At 44.9% G+C, this 14,028-nt stretch overlaps 1 long non-coding RNA gene across 1 annotated transcript in view; it reads right to left on the bottom strand.

Annotated features, from left to right (window-relative positions):
• Positions 1-10,913: 10,913 nt before the first annotated feature.
• Positions 10,914-14,028, bottom strand: part of LOC115277832 — a 28,637-nt gene continuing 25,522 nt past the window's right edge. The window contains exon 2 of the long non-coding RNA XR_003902535.1: positions 10,914-11,081. This is a non-coding gene — a long non-coding RNA (uncharacterized LOC115277832). The remainder of the gene's footprint in view (positions 11,082-14,028) is intronic.

The raw sequence follows: 14,028 nt of genomic DNA, 5'->3' as shown, positions 1-14,028 counted from the left end.
ACTCCTGAAACCAAAACTACACTGTATGTTAACTAATTTGAATTTAAATTAAAAGAAAAGAAAGAAAAAAAAGAAAAGACAATGTTATCTCCAGGAAAACAAATTCCATCGTGGATGGCAATTGTTAACCTGTCTCTTGGAAACGCAGCCCTTTTGCCTCTTCTCTTTTGTAGGAATTTGGGGGGTACCCTCATGGCCTCACTCAAACCCTTTTATACACTCGCTTCAACACCTTCTTTTTCCCATGTTCTTCAAACAGGCACCTTCCTCTACCCATGTATCTTGTAGAACGGTCAAGTACTAGAAATCCTTGCTGACATTCTAATCTTTAGAACCTTCTCCTACTGGACACCCAGAATGAAACATTTTAAGGACACACACTCCTTGGGGCCTCTTCACAATCAGCAGTGCCTCAGTGGAGCACCTGACCTCAGGATCAAGACTTCTGAGTCTGCAGTCTTGTGTCGAGGAATGAAGTCCAGCAGAGAGCAAACCTCTCAGTAGCTATCTGAAGGTCTATCTCATTTGAAAAATCCTCAGTCTTCATTCTTACCTTTCTGGGCCTCTCTGCAGCATTTGGCCCTGCTGAAACGGAAAACTCCTTCCTTGTATAACTCTCCCCGCTTGCCCACATCAGGTTTGTTCTGGAATCAGGCAGGGCTGGCTGCAGACTTGGGTCGGAGCCCCATGCCGGCCCCTCTCTGGTGTGCCCTCGGTGAGGGGCCTAGCCTCCTGGGGGCTCCGCTGCCTCATGGGTGAGGGTGCGTGCCTAATACTTGGAGATGTTATCCCAGGCCTCTCCTCATCGTGTCCTTCCTTGCGCTCTTCTCTTGCCTTCCTCACTTAGACAAACAAACCAAATGAAAGCAGTTCTCCGTGCACACTGTTCTTAGGGGGAAAGCAAATGTGCCAAACGCAAAGAAGTAAGTGTGAACCTCTGAGTTCTGAATTAGACTTGTTGGAGCCTGGTGCAGAGACCATATCTTGAAAACAAAATTTTTTTGCTGCAACAGGCAGTGGGTTTGAGAGAGAAAAATATTTAACTAAATATTTAACTGACGGAAAATGTTTAACTAAGGAACTAGAATCCCTGAAGATTCTGCAGATTGTATGCTATGAACTAAAGAACAGGAAAAAATGTAGGGTGAAATTAAAACATTTTGTCTCTACTTGAAAATAGCAAAGATGGACTCAATGACTGTGGGATGAAGAGTAAGCAGGGCGGGGCGTCTGGTTGGTTCAGTTGGTCAAGCGACAAACTGCAACTGAGATCATGATCTCACGGTTCGTGAGTTCAAGCCCCACATGGGGCTCTGTGCTGACCGCTGAGAGCCTGGAGCCTGCTTCGGAGTCTGTGTCTCCTTCTCTCTCTGCCCCTCCCTCACTCGCACTCTGTCTGTCTGTCTGTGTCTGTCTCTCTCTCAAAAATAAACATTAAAAAAAATTCAAGTGTAAACAGGGCTATAGCCAATGTTTAGGTTTCTAAGAAGTGCCCTGAGGTGCCTGGGTGGCTCAGTCAGTTAAGCTCCTGACTTTGGCTCAAATTATGATCCCACAGTTCTGGGGTTCCAGCCCCACATCCGGCTCTGTACTGACAGTGAAGAGTCTGCTTCAGATTCTCTATCTCCCTCTCTCTCTCACCTCCCTTCTCTCTCAAAACTAAATAAATAAATAAACATTTTTTTTTTAAATGCCCTGAACAGTGGCCTCCTCCATGGACCAAAAACCTTGGACAGAAGGGGAGAGAGAAACCCCAGATAACCTTAAAGCATCCCCAGAGCCAAAGAGACCACTGTCTGGCTTCCCAGGGAGTAATTCAGAGGAATTCAAGTCTTAAAGAAAAGCCTCACATCCAAAAAGGCCCCAGAGGAGTAGCCTGACAATGACTAAGGGAATTTTCAGGTCAGGTGAACTTCAGGGTAGCCTCAGAGAACCATAAGCAAAAGGTTCCTGTGAGTCCCTGCACAAACAGGAAAGTGACTGAGCACAAGCAGAGTCAAAAAGGAGCCAGGGTTTGGGACGAGAAGTAGGAGGAGTGTGTGATCCTCACAGACATGACAAGAAACCCTGAAGACCACATGGACTAGAAAAGACAAACTTGTTATGAGAATACAGGACACAGAGGCTGGTATCCACCTCTCCCCACCAGAATGTTATAGAAACCAACATCTCAGAAACTTAGCACAGCCCACCCCCAGACAAGGGGTGAAGGAGAGAGGGGGGAACCTGCATTGATTGAGTAAAAACTCTACTAAACTATAAAAATGTATTAACTACATTTAAGTCTAGAAGTGACTGTGTTACCTTGAGTTGACATCATGAAATTTCCTGTTCTCTGGAAATTGAGATGTCATGACTTCAGAAGAAATGTTTATACATGGAAAATGAAATGAAGTAACTATAAAACTTGAACTTGTCAAATGTGAAATAGGTGTGTCAATACCTACCCTTACAGAATCACTGCAAGTTTTAAATGAGTTCAAGGACAAAACACACCTAGCACAGTGTCTAGCTCATAAGATACAGGCAAAGATCTTGGTCTCTTTCCTTCCTGTGGCACTCTTCCAGTTCTCTGGTTCAGCTAAAGAAATTACAGGGTTTAGGTCATCCCAGACTCTTAATAATATGGCCCAGAGAGTGGGTGAGCAGTTTTACAGACAGACAAGTGTGGCAGTTCTTACTGGAGCAGGTCAAGCTCTACCCACAGAGAAGATGGGACCTTGGGTAGAAAGCGGGGAAGCAGTTGTGTTTTCTAAAGAATAAGGCTGATAAGTAACTCAACCCACCTAGAGACTCTGTAGTCTGTGAGTTAAGACTCTCAGTAAATGCCTGAATGTCCTCTTCAGCACTGTATTTAAAAGATATTTCAAAAGGAAATAGGCAGAGAGTGGTTTGCATCTTTCCATACTTACTCTAGGCAAGGAGTACAGCATACTACTGCCTGTGGGCCAAATACAGATCATTGTCTGTTTTCATAAATAAAGTTTTATTGGAACACAGCTATGCTCATTGGTTTATTTGCTGTCTATGGCTGCTTTTGAACTGCAGAGGTAGAGTTGAATAGTTGCAACAGAAACCATTTAGCCTGCAAATTTGAAAATAGTTACTATCTGTTCCTTCACAGAAAACATTTGCCAACGCCTATACTAGACAGTAATAACTTATTCTTTTATAGAGTTTAGAAAGTACTTCATATAATTTCATTTATTTTAAACAAGCATCTCAGTGGATTATGATATTTTATTTGTCACAGTATCACTGTGTTGCTCTATGTTTCCTACCTTACAAAAATGAGGAAGCTGAGGCTTAAGGTGTTAATGGACTTGATGCTGAGTAACAGAGGGGCCCTCAGACCCAGCACTGTTTCCATCCCACTCTTTCCCCATGCTCCTTACACTAATTATGTCCTTAATATGACCTGAGGAAGGTCCTAAGGGCACACAGAATCATCTTAAGGAGCTTTAAAAGCAAAGTAGTACTCTCAACAAAGTCTTCTTGCATAACCACAAAGCCCCGCTCATCATAAATGGCCCCCTTGGCGCACCCTCAGAAGTGCTCACCCAACCCAAGGCCATAGCAGGGTCCATACCTATGGAAATGAGGTGGGTGGTCAGTCTTGAAGTCCTAGAGCATGTGCCCCAAGCTGCGGAAGGAATACTTCCACCATCCCAGAGACGTTTTATAAAATTAGCATGTCAACATATGATTGCCAAAAGATTAAAAACATAATTTTCATACAAATAATGGAATGGGCACACGTTGTTAAGAGGGAACTGGTAAGACAAAAACTCATTCAAAGGCATACACAAGCAATGGATATACACGGCCAGTGGGGGGACAAAAGGGTTGCTAGCAGAAATATAGCAGTTTTATTCATAACCCTAAAAACTGAAAGGAACCAAGATGTCCTTCAATAAGTCAACAAACTGTGGTACACTGTGCAATGGAATATGAGTCAGTGACAAAAAGAGATGATCTATCAAACCACCAAAAAACCTGAAGGAAATATAAATGCACACTACTAAGTAGGAAGCTACATACTATATAATTCCAGTTCTTTGGCATTCTGGAGAAGGTAAAACTATGGAAACAGTAAAAGATCAGCAGTTGCCAGGAGGGAGGGGAGAGAGAAGAGAGAGGTGGATAGGCAGAGCATGAAGGATTTTTTAGGACAGTAAAACTGCATTATACATTTATCAAAGCCCACAGAACTTTCCAGCACCCTAATTTGGGGGGGAAATTTTTTAATCATTTAGAGCTTGAGGGACCCCGGGATGGAACGCTGCGATACAAGAATCTGTCTGTATCACAAATGTATGAAGCAACCTCACTGAAGAGGGAGGGGGTGGGTGCTGACCTCAGAAACTCTGGAGATGAGTAGAGTCTAAAGACTAAAGACAGAAGGAGCTGGGTGCAAGCACTACCCCCCGGCAGATATAGTGGTTTCCCATGGGGGCACAGATGAACAATTCTGAGAGTGCTTTACATGAGTCCTGGGATTGAACAATTAAGTGGATGGATGGTGGGTGGTGAAAATCAGACTTCTTATTCCTGAAGTGAAAATTTACAGGGAAGCCAGAGGAAGAGGCTAGAATGACTCATGTAATTAGAGTTGGAGACATAAGTAAGAACTCACGTGTAGCTTACGATAGCTACAGATGGCTACATATAGACATATTCACGGACGTGTGTGCACACAGATTAATACACACACAGATTTCCCTGCTGCGCTGAGAGGGCCCAGGAGAAACACCCTGTCAGCAACAAATATGTCCCGTGCCTGGTAGCCATGAGTACATAGAAATATGATATAACTACATGATTCAATAAGTGAATAAGTGGGGGAGAAGAAACAAATACCCCATGAAGAAGAATTCCAAACAATTTATGCAGATCTTCCAGCCTCAAGGAGGTGGAGCAAAACTCTCCAATCCGTAGGAAAGAACTGCATATAGCAGCTTCCTTCCAGCTAGAGGACAGAGTGGAAAAGGGGGAAAAAAGTGGAGAAACATGACCAACGCTACCTCTGCCAGGTGCTCGGGACCAACCTGAATAGTCATGTATCATATTGATATCATGTTGATGGTATATACCCCTGACACGATACAATGAAAATGGTACTTTATCTCTGTAGTCTTCTCCCCAAAAGCCCATAAAAACAGTCTACTCATGAGAAAACATTGGACACATTCCCACAGAGAAACAGCCTATAAAGTATCTGAGCAGTACTCCTCAAAACTATCAAGGTCATCAACAACAAAGAGGGGCGCCTGGGTGGCTCAGTTGCTTAAGTGACTGACTTCAGCTCAGGTCATGATCTCACGGTTTGTGGGTTCGAGCCCCACGTTGGGCTCTGTGCTGACAGCTCAGAGCCTGGAGCCTGCTTCAGATTCTGTGTCTCCCTCTCTCTCTGCCCCTCCCCCATTCATGCTCTGTTTCTCTCTGTCTCAATAATAAACAAACATTAAAAAAAAAATGAAAGACTTAGAAACTGCCATGGCCAAGAAGAGCCCACGGAGATCTGACCACTATATGTAATGTGGTGTCCTGGTGGGATCCTGGGACAGAAAAGGACATCGGGTCAAAACTAAAAGAATCGGGAGTCATGTATAAGGCTTGATTAATAATAATGGATCAATATTGGTTCACTATGAATAACACACGTACCATATTAATAGAAGATGTTAAAGATAAGGAAAAGTGGGTGCAGGGCATAAGGAACTCTCTGTGTTTTCTGTAAATCTAAAACTGTTCTTAAAAAAAGTCTTTTTTTTTTTAAATACAAGTTGCTGGGGTGGTGGGGTGGCTTAGTCAGTTAAGTGTTCAACTTCAGCTCAGGTCACAATCTCGCAGTTTGTGAATTCGAGCCCTGTGTCATGCTCTGTGCTGACAGCTCAGATCCTGGAGCCTGCTTCAGAGTCTGTGTCTCCCTCCCTCTCTGCCCTGCCCCCCCAAATAAATAAACATTAAATAATTTTGAATACAAGTTGCTAAGTTACATACAAACTACACTACAGAGCAACAGGGCCATAACCACTGCAGTTCTCTCTCCAGCCAGCCAGAAATCAGCTGCCCTTCTGCGGGACAAAAATCATTAGCAGCCTATCCATTATCTTCATTAACATCTAGCTTTACAGGTGTGACCCATACTCAACATAGGTTGTCCCAATGTCATTCTCCTACAGGTCTAGATAGCCCTTAGATGGGTTTGTTGGTCAATTTAATAGATGACATTTACATGCATATGTACATTTATCCTTCTATTTTATTTCCACGTTTGGGATAATTTTCTCTTAACAAAAGTAACAGTCTGATTTCTTCACAGAAATCGCCACTACAGCTAGGTCCATGGTTCGAACTGGTAGGTCACATATAGGACTGCGGCATCTCACAAACCCATTGCTAACACACAGCCAAATACTGCACAAGGTATAAATCTCATTTCGGGCACAACTAGAGTACATCCTGTTACAGAGCTGTCCAAAAGATGAAACCCAGAGGTAAGAAGGTTGTGAAAAGCAACCCACAGGAATGTGACACTTACAGTAAGACAATAAAATATAGATTTATACCAATCCAGTACTAAAAGCAAATTTTACAATAACTTAAACCTATGAACAAAAGGCCAGGGCAGTGAAAAAGTCATCTCAAACAACAACATGGGTCTAAAAAACTGCCAGGTGAATGAAGTAATAATTGTGGATGCTTCCTAGACACCACAAGAAAGCTTTACACCTGGCAGTGATCACATGGGAATTTATTGCTTATTTACTGTTGAGTGTTTCAATCCCCTCAAGTATGCCATCAAAATTCTCGAATAGGAGAATGGTCTAGAAGCATTAAGAGCCTTTGAACTGGATTGCCAAAGTGTCAAAACAGAGAGAAAGCAAAGAAGTTGGGAAGAGGGTGAAAAGCTGATAGATTTCTGACCTTATTCAAAGTCTTTCACAATTAGGCAAAACACTTCTGGGTCCACCCAGGCTTCTGATTACGTTTCAGGGAGATAGCTCATATGTTGGAGAATTCATCTCTAGCCAACCGAACCCAGGAAAGAGAAATGAAGGGGTGGAGGGAAAGCAATGTCTCATCTAACTAAGCCTCAGACCACTGTCAACACTGTCATTATGCTACGCTTGCTGTTTATTTTGGTAATTTATCAGGGTAAGGTACATGGGATAATTGAAAACCTAAATTCATTCAGTCACTTACAAAAACATTCAACTGGTTTATGTGTGGAGCAATGAAGTGGGAAAGTGACACAGCATCCAAATTGTAGCCATGTGTGACCTGGCTTTTTCACTTGGGGGAAAGAAAATGGTTAAGCATGAAGGATTGTATTTCTCCCTGTCGCCCTAACTCTGAAGGAATAATGAGTTCCTGCTGGTGACACAGTGGCTTGGGGAAGCAAGCAGAGAGGTGGTTTGGTGCATTTCCAAAGCTGTGTGTGAGCCTTCACCACGAGACCCTGGTTCTGCGGGAGGGACAGTTAGTGAACCTTGCTGAAACTGGCTGGGAGTGCCACATGCACATACAGACTTTGCCCCGAGATCCCAAAGCACGTCTCAAACGTGAATTAACTTGAGCACCTTTACTACAGAGGACAAGGCAGGTGTGCAATCATACATTCACCAAAGATTCACATGGTAAACCACATAGGGCCCCCCTGCTTTGCTCCAGATCTTATGCCAGGTGCTAGGGATCTTTCTTCTCCAGTTCTCTGGGAAGCAGCTCATGGGATAAAGCCTCTATTTCCCTCCTCTACCACCCATTCTAATTTCAGTCACCTTTGGCCAGTGCTCCAGATGGCCGAGGCTGCCTGCCTGATAGGCTGATCCAGGACCTCAGCCTTGAGTCCTGAACTGCCTTGCAGTCATCAAGCCATAGCTATTGAAGTTGCCCATTTACTGTTATCCCTCGCATAGAAGCACCAAGAGACACCCAAGTGAGTTCTCTGGATTCTAGTCTACTCCTCCATCCTTTTATTATGTAGAAGTAACCCATTCCTCATGGTAATTGGGTCAGTTTTGCCCACCAATGCAACATTTCTTTTGTCAGTTCTTCCACTGACATGAGGAGACTCAAATGACCCAGCAGTGGCCAGTTTCAAGTTTGATTACTGTGTGGTGTTTCCCTTGTCAAAATCAGGACCTTTAATACGGCAGAGCCTGAAGTTGCAAGCTTGAAAAGTAGTGTTTATGAGAGACTCCTTCCCGCTTGGTTCCTGTATCTGTGAATTCTAGGAACTGGAAACATAACACCGTAGTCACTGATTTAGTGCATATACTACACACTGAGGGACAGCAGCACCCCAACCCCACGGGTTATTGCCCTGGGGCTAGCACACCAGCTGAGCCTTAGTGGTTTTTCCACTGGCCCATTAGCCTAGCTACTCCTGGTTAATCAAACACCTGATAAGACCAGTGGATCTCATGGTCATGTACCCATTCCAACAGTGTTGTGCAGGATGCCACATCAAGAGATCAAGAATTCTGTGACCCTGGATGGTGGTACTAACAGAGACATGTGGGCAATGCAGGTATCAACTCTGATAAGGACAAGGTGACACTGAAATCACTCTGCCCCCAAGTGGGTGGTCTGGTGACCTCAAGGCTGGCTCATCACTAGTTGTCCATACCCGCAAAATAAGACTTCTTATCTACATCCTTGTCGAGAGCATGCTCTGCAGTGGCAGTTCTCTGGTGGGCAGTAACATAGGATACAAAGAAACACACACTTTGGGCCCACAACCTCATCCCTCTTCCCCAGACTACCCTATCACAGACCTTCCAATCCGGTTCCTTCACGGCCCTGACCAAGCAGCCAAGCCATTCACCCGTGTCCCCCAGTTCTGCATCTCAGTCCACTCCTCCCTCTTTATAAACTGAGCCTCCAAGTGTGTGGTTTGTATCTCTGCCCACTGGAACAACTACCGTCACCACTTTCTGTTAAGGCCACCATGAGCGGGTTCTCACATGGCAGCAGGCCCTTCCCAGCGAGCTCTGAGACGCTGTGATCCTTCTCTTCCATGTGCTGGTAAATGGTGCTGGGTGCCTGGTTAACTTTCCTGCTGGGGTAGGTTACGGGTGGAGATATGATATGAGTGAGGCTCTTGGGCACTTAAGTCTGTACTTTTTCTTGGCGACTCACCCTGCCAACCCAGAGAGCAGCGCTGGGCCGGGGAACACACGACTTCTCCCCAAAGTGCTTTGCCCAGTGGGTGGTCACTACTCCTCTAGCAACCGGCCAGAACAGGACACCCTCTTCAGAGCAGGTCAGAAAACTAACCGTGTGCCAAATCCCACTCTGTCCAGTTTCGGGGGGCACACTTGAGGCAGCAGCTGCTATGACCCATTTGAACGCCATTGCTCCAGAAGAATGAAAAACCACAGTTTGGTTTGGGCCAATCCTGGCCCTCAAATTGTGTTCCAGCCAGCTGAGAAGCTGGCATTCCTAAGAGAATAGAAAAGTTAAGAAATCTGTAAGAGGTCTGCCTTGTGTTGATTTTTCCAGGGATTTTGAAGTTGCTGGATGCTTCGAAGTATTGAGTGACTAATTTCCCTTCCTTTTTTTCTAAAACCTCACATGGTAAACATTTATTTCCTGAAAACCTGCCAAAAGAGTAATTTTTTTCAGAGTTGGAGTATTATCTAAAAATGTAAGACAAAGTCCTGATAGCAAGTATGATCAATGCAGGCACTTGAATCTACATAGAGCAACTTAAGAAGTATTGCCTTCTTTTGGTTTCAGGCTTTGGGAGTTTAAGAGAGACAGAATTCCAAATGTTTCTGCAGTGCTTATTTTTCTCTAAGATTCAGGCTTACTTCTTGGACGAGAACGGTCAAACCAGGACAGTTGGCAACTACAGGTAAAAATGTGCCTACGGTTTGTTTGTAGTTGTGTTATTACACCTTTTAAGCCAAGGATGCAGACTGGCAGTGCCACGGAGAAGGGAGAGAACTGGACAGCACCCACACCTGCCCTCCAGGGAGGCCTCCAGACAGCCTGGAGCAGGGCCGCCAGAACTGACCCGATCCGGCCTCCCTGTGCTGCCCCGGGTGAAGGCAGCTCGCTCAGAGCCAGTCCTCACTGGCGCCCACTCTGGACTGGCCGGACTAGCAGCACCTACAGACTTGCTAAACGAGTGCTTGTTTGTGTCCTGGGAAGTATCTCTGTCAAATCCATAATTTAGGTTGGAGAATGGTGATAAAATACTATGGGAACCACTACCTGTTTTTGCCATTTAGTGAAGGTATAGACAGGCCTTTCATTGCAGAAAGTGCTGGTGGAAAATAAGGTATTTTGCCTCAAGAGGTAGATGTACAGCTAACCTGGAATTTTAAAATGTTTTCAAAAAGAATAGTACAACTTTTTAAAATGAAACCATTTAAGTGCTCTGTGTTATGAAATTCCTTTGATTAGTAAGTCACATTATTTATGGACTGTTGGAAGACCAACCTTTCAATGTACACATTGCCAGTTGATCATTTGGGAAAAGAACCAGAGGGTAGGAAGAGGGCTTTATCACACTAACGTGGAAGGACACACAAAGCCTGACCCGATGTAAAAGGGCACTGGCACCTGTAGCAGATGCCCTTCTCGGTTGAGCTGAGGAGGCTGCTGCCTGGGTGCAAGACGGACAAATGATGGAAAAGGGGCGGGGACACTGCCCACGGTGAGACACAATGGGGAGACCAGGAGGGCCTGGCTTCAGTAAAGAAAACGAGATGTGAGAAGATTTCCATTTTTCTAGCTTCTTCCCCTCCCTCTCCCGTCTGAAAATCTGAACCCAACTACACAACATATGTGATGGCAGAAATCCACCCTTTCCACACGTTCCACCACGCTTATAGTCATGAAGAGAGCGTAGTACTAGCTGCTATAACAAACAGCCCCTCAAAAAAGGATACGATGGCTTAAAGAATCCAGGAGAAGTTTATTTCTTGCACATAATTCAACATGAAAGAGAGAGAGATTCCTCATTGTTTGGCGGCTCTCTTCCACATGGTGACTCAGGAACCCAGGCTCCATCCGTTTTGTATCGCTGTCATCTCCACAGCCTTGTCATTTTGTGCACCGCGATGCTAAGGGGAACAAGGAGGAACAGGCACCCCTGCCTCTTAAAAACCCTGACTCAAAACTGACATGCAAATCATCTACTCACAACCCACTGGCTGGAATTTAGTTGTATTCTATGCCTACCTGCAAGGGTGTGGAGAAGTCTAGGTGCATACCCAAAAAAAGAAGAACTGATGTTTTTGGCTAATGGCTAGCCATCTTCTTGGCAGCAAGATTAATGCCTTCCTCACTTTTGTAGAAATGCAGCGCAACACTGGGCATCCCAGGGTCAGCACTAAGGAAACATCAGTCTACGGCCATACCACCCTGAACGTGCCCGATCTCGTCTGATCTCAGAAGCTAAGCAGGGTCGGGCCTGGTGGGTACTTGGATGGGAGCAGTAAGGAAATATCAGTGAGACAATGTTTGAGTGATACTGAAATCCTAGTAATGATAATAGTAATAATAATAACAAACATTTATTGACAGCCTTATTGTGTGCACCTTTCTAAGCCACTGACACACAGGATCTTATTTAATCCTCAAAGGTTTGTGTACTTTTACAGATGAGGAAACTGAGACACAGAGAGATTAAGCAATCTTCTAAAAGCCATAGAGCTGGTAAGTGGCAAAGCTAGATTCTGAATCCAGAGTCCTCATTCTTATCCACTATATTTTGCTGCCTCCCAGAGTGTAACTCTTAATCATAACTCCCATTCACGCACACAAAAACCAGTTTTTAGAATTTTATAACCCCTCTCCCCCCCAAAAAAGAATTTCATAACCCTGGGGCACCTGAGTGGCTCAGTCAGTTGAGCGTCCAACTTCAGCCTGGGTCATGATCTCGCAGTTGGTGGGTTCAAGCCCTGTGGTCGGGCTCTGTGCTGACACGTTGGAACCTGGAGCCTGCTTCAGATTCTGTCTCTCTATCTCTCTCTGCCCCTCTCCCACTCACATCCTGTCTCTCGCTGTCTTTCAGAAGTAAGTAAATGTTAAAAAGAATTAGGGAAGGGTGCTTGGGTGACTCAGCTGGTTAAGCGTCCGGCTGTGGCTCAGGTCATGATCTTACAGTTCATGGGTTTGAGCCCTGCATTGGGCTCTGTGCTGACAGCTAGCTCAGAGGCTGGAGCCTGCTTCAGATTCTGTGTCTCCCTCTCTCACTGACCCTTCCCTGCTCGCGCTCTCTCTCTCTGTCTCTCAAAAATAAATTAAAAACATTTAAAAATTTTTAAAAAAATAAAAAAAGAATTAGGGGCATTTGAGTGGCTCAGTTGGTTAAGTATCCAATCCAACTTCAGCTCAGGTCACAATCTCCTGGTTCATGGGTTCAAGCCCCATGTCGGGCTCTGTGCTGACAGTTCAGACCCTGAGGCCTGCTTCAGATTCTGTGTCTCCTTGTCTCTCTCTGCCCCTCCCCCAGTCATGCTCTGTCCCCATCTCTCAAAAATAAAATAAACATTAAAAAAATTTTTTAATTAAAAAATTCATAACCTACAGTTCAGCGATATATCTCAAGTACATTGTTACATAGGATCCCATTGAATTCATTATGACAATTTAAAATTTGAGTTTCTATTGTAATGATAACCTTTTTAAAAAATGTCAGGGAGTCTTTCAGTCTCAGTGTGTAAAATCATGTATGGAAAACATATTACTTAATCCTCTCCTTTTTGAGGAGAGGGGGGTTCTTTAAGAACAGAGACCTGGCTGCCACTCTCCCTCCTGGCTTACCTGGCTGACTTTTTAAGAAGTTGTTTTAACTCCACTCAGTAAACAGACAGTGTTCTACTACGTCCGGGTGCACGACGTCGTGGCGCAGCCCTCGCACAGGACAGCGCTCGTCACGACAGTGCACGCCTTAATCCCCCGCCCTCCCCCGGTAACCGTCAGTTCTCTACAGTTAAGAGTCTTTTTGGCTTTGTCTCTCTTATTTTTTTTCCCTTTGCTTGTATTTTTTCTTAAATTCCACATATGAATGAAATCACATGGTATTTGTCTTTCTCTGACGTATTTCACTAAGCATTATACTCCCTAGCTCTATCCATGTCACCGAAAATGGCAAGATTCCATCCTTTTTAATGACTGAGTAATAGTCCATTATGTTTATATGCCACATCTTTATCCATTCATCCATCAACGGGCACTTCAGCTGCTTCCATAGTTTGGCCATTATAGATAATGCCGCCATAAACATGGGGGTGCACGTGTCCCTTCTAACTAGTGTTCTTGTGTTCTCAGCTGACTTTTAAAGGTCCAGGCTCCAAGACCAAGGCCGGAATTCAGCCCCTCTGGTTTTCAGCACCACGTTATGGGAATTTGTTTTCCTGTGTGGGCTTCCTGGTGCTCTCCCTTCTCTGCAACTGCAGCTTGCTCCCGCCTGCAGGCAGCTCCTGACCCCCCTTCTGCCCTTGAGAACCCCTCCCATGCAGCTTCTTCGGTTTAGTTCTGGGGGGTTTTCTGTCAGTCTTATAATTGCTCTCTGGCTCGCTGACTCGGCTGTGAATGATACCTAGCTGTAATCATGGGACAGGGTGGGCTCAGGCTTCTCCTATTCCACCATCTTGCATCCCCTCCTACTTAATTCTCGATAATTAAACTTAGTTTCTAACCTGAGTCCACCACTCCACCAGGAAGCCAAACAACCTCAGGTCTCTGTGCTCCCCTCACCTCACATCTCCAGGGTTTTGTCACCACCCTATAACCTTTCACGGAACCCAAACATCAGAGCATGGGGGAGTGTGCAGGAGGCAGGGCATCTGTCCAGATAAAGAGCCACTGAGGTGAGCCCCCCTAGTGTCATGCCAGTGCCCCCCACTGACCAAACTGAAGAAGCCAAAAGGCAAAAGGGCCCAGTTACGCAATTCCTGAGGCTCAGCCTCCCCAGGCACAGACGAGGACAGAGGAAAATGGAGAGTGGGTCTGGAGGTACGAAGATAAGCATCACACTGAGGAGGGGTGTACTGGAAAAGGGCT

This window comes from Suricata suricatta, chromosome 14 (genome assembly GCF_006229205.1).
Source record: "Suricata suricatta isolate VVHF042 chromosome 14, meerkat_22Aug2017_6uvM2_HiC, whole genome shotgun sequence".
NCBI lineage: Eukaryota > Metazoa > Chordata > Mammalia > Carnivora > Herpestidae > Suricata > Suricata suricatta.
The sequence above is the reverse complement of the archived record's forward strand: the minus strand, read 5'-3'. Positions and strand labels throughout refer to the sequence as shown.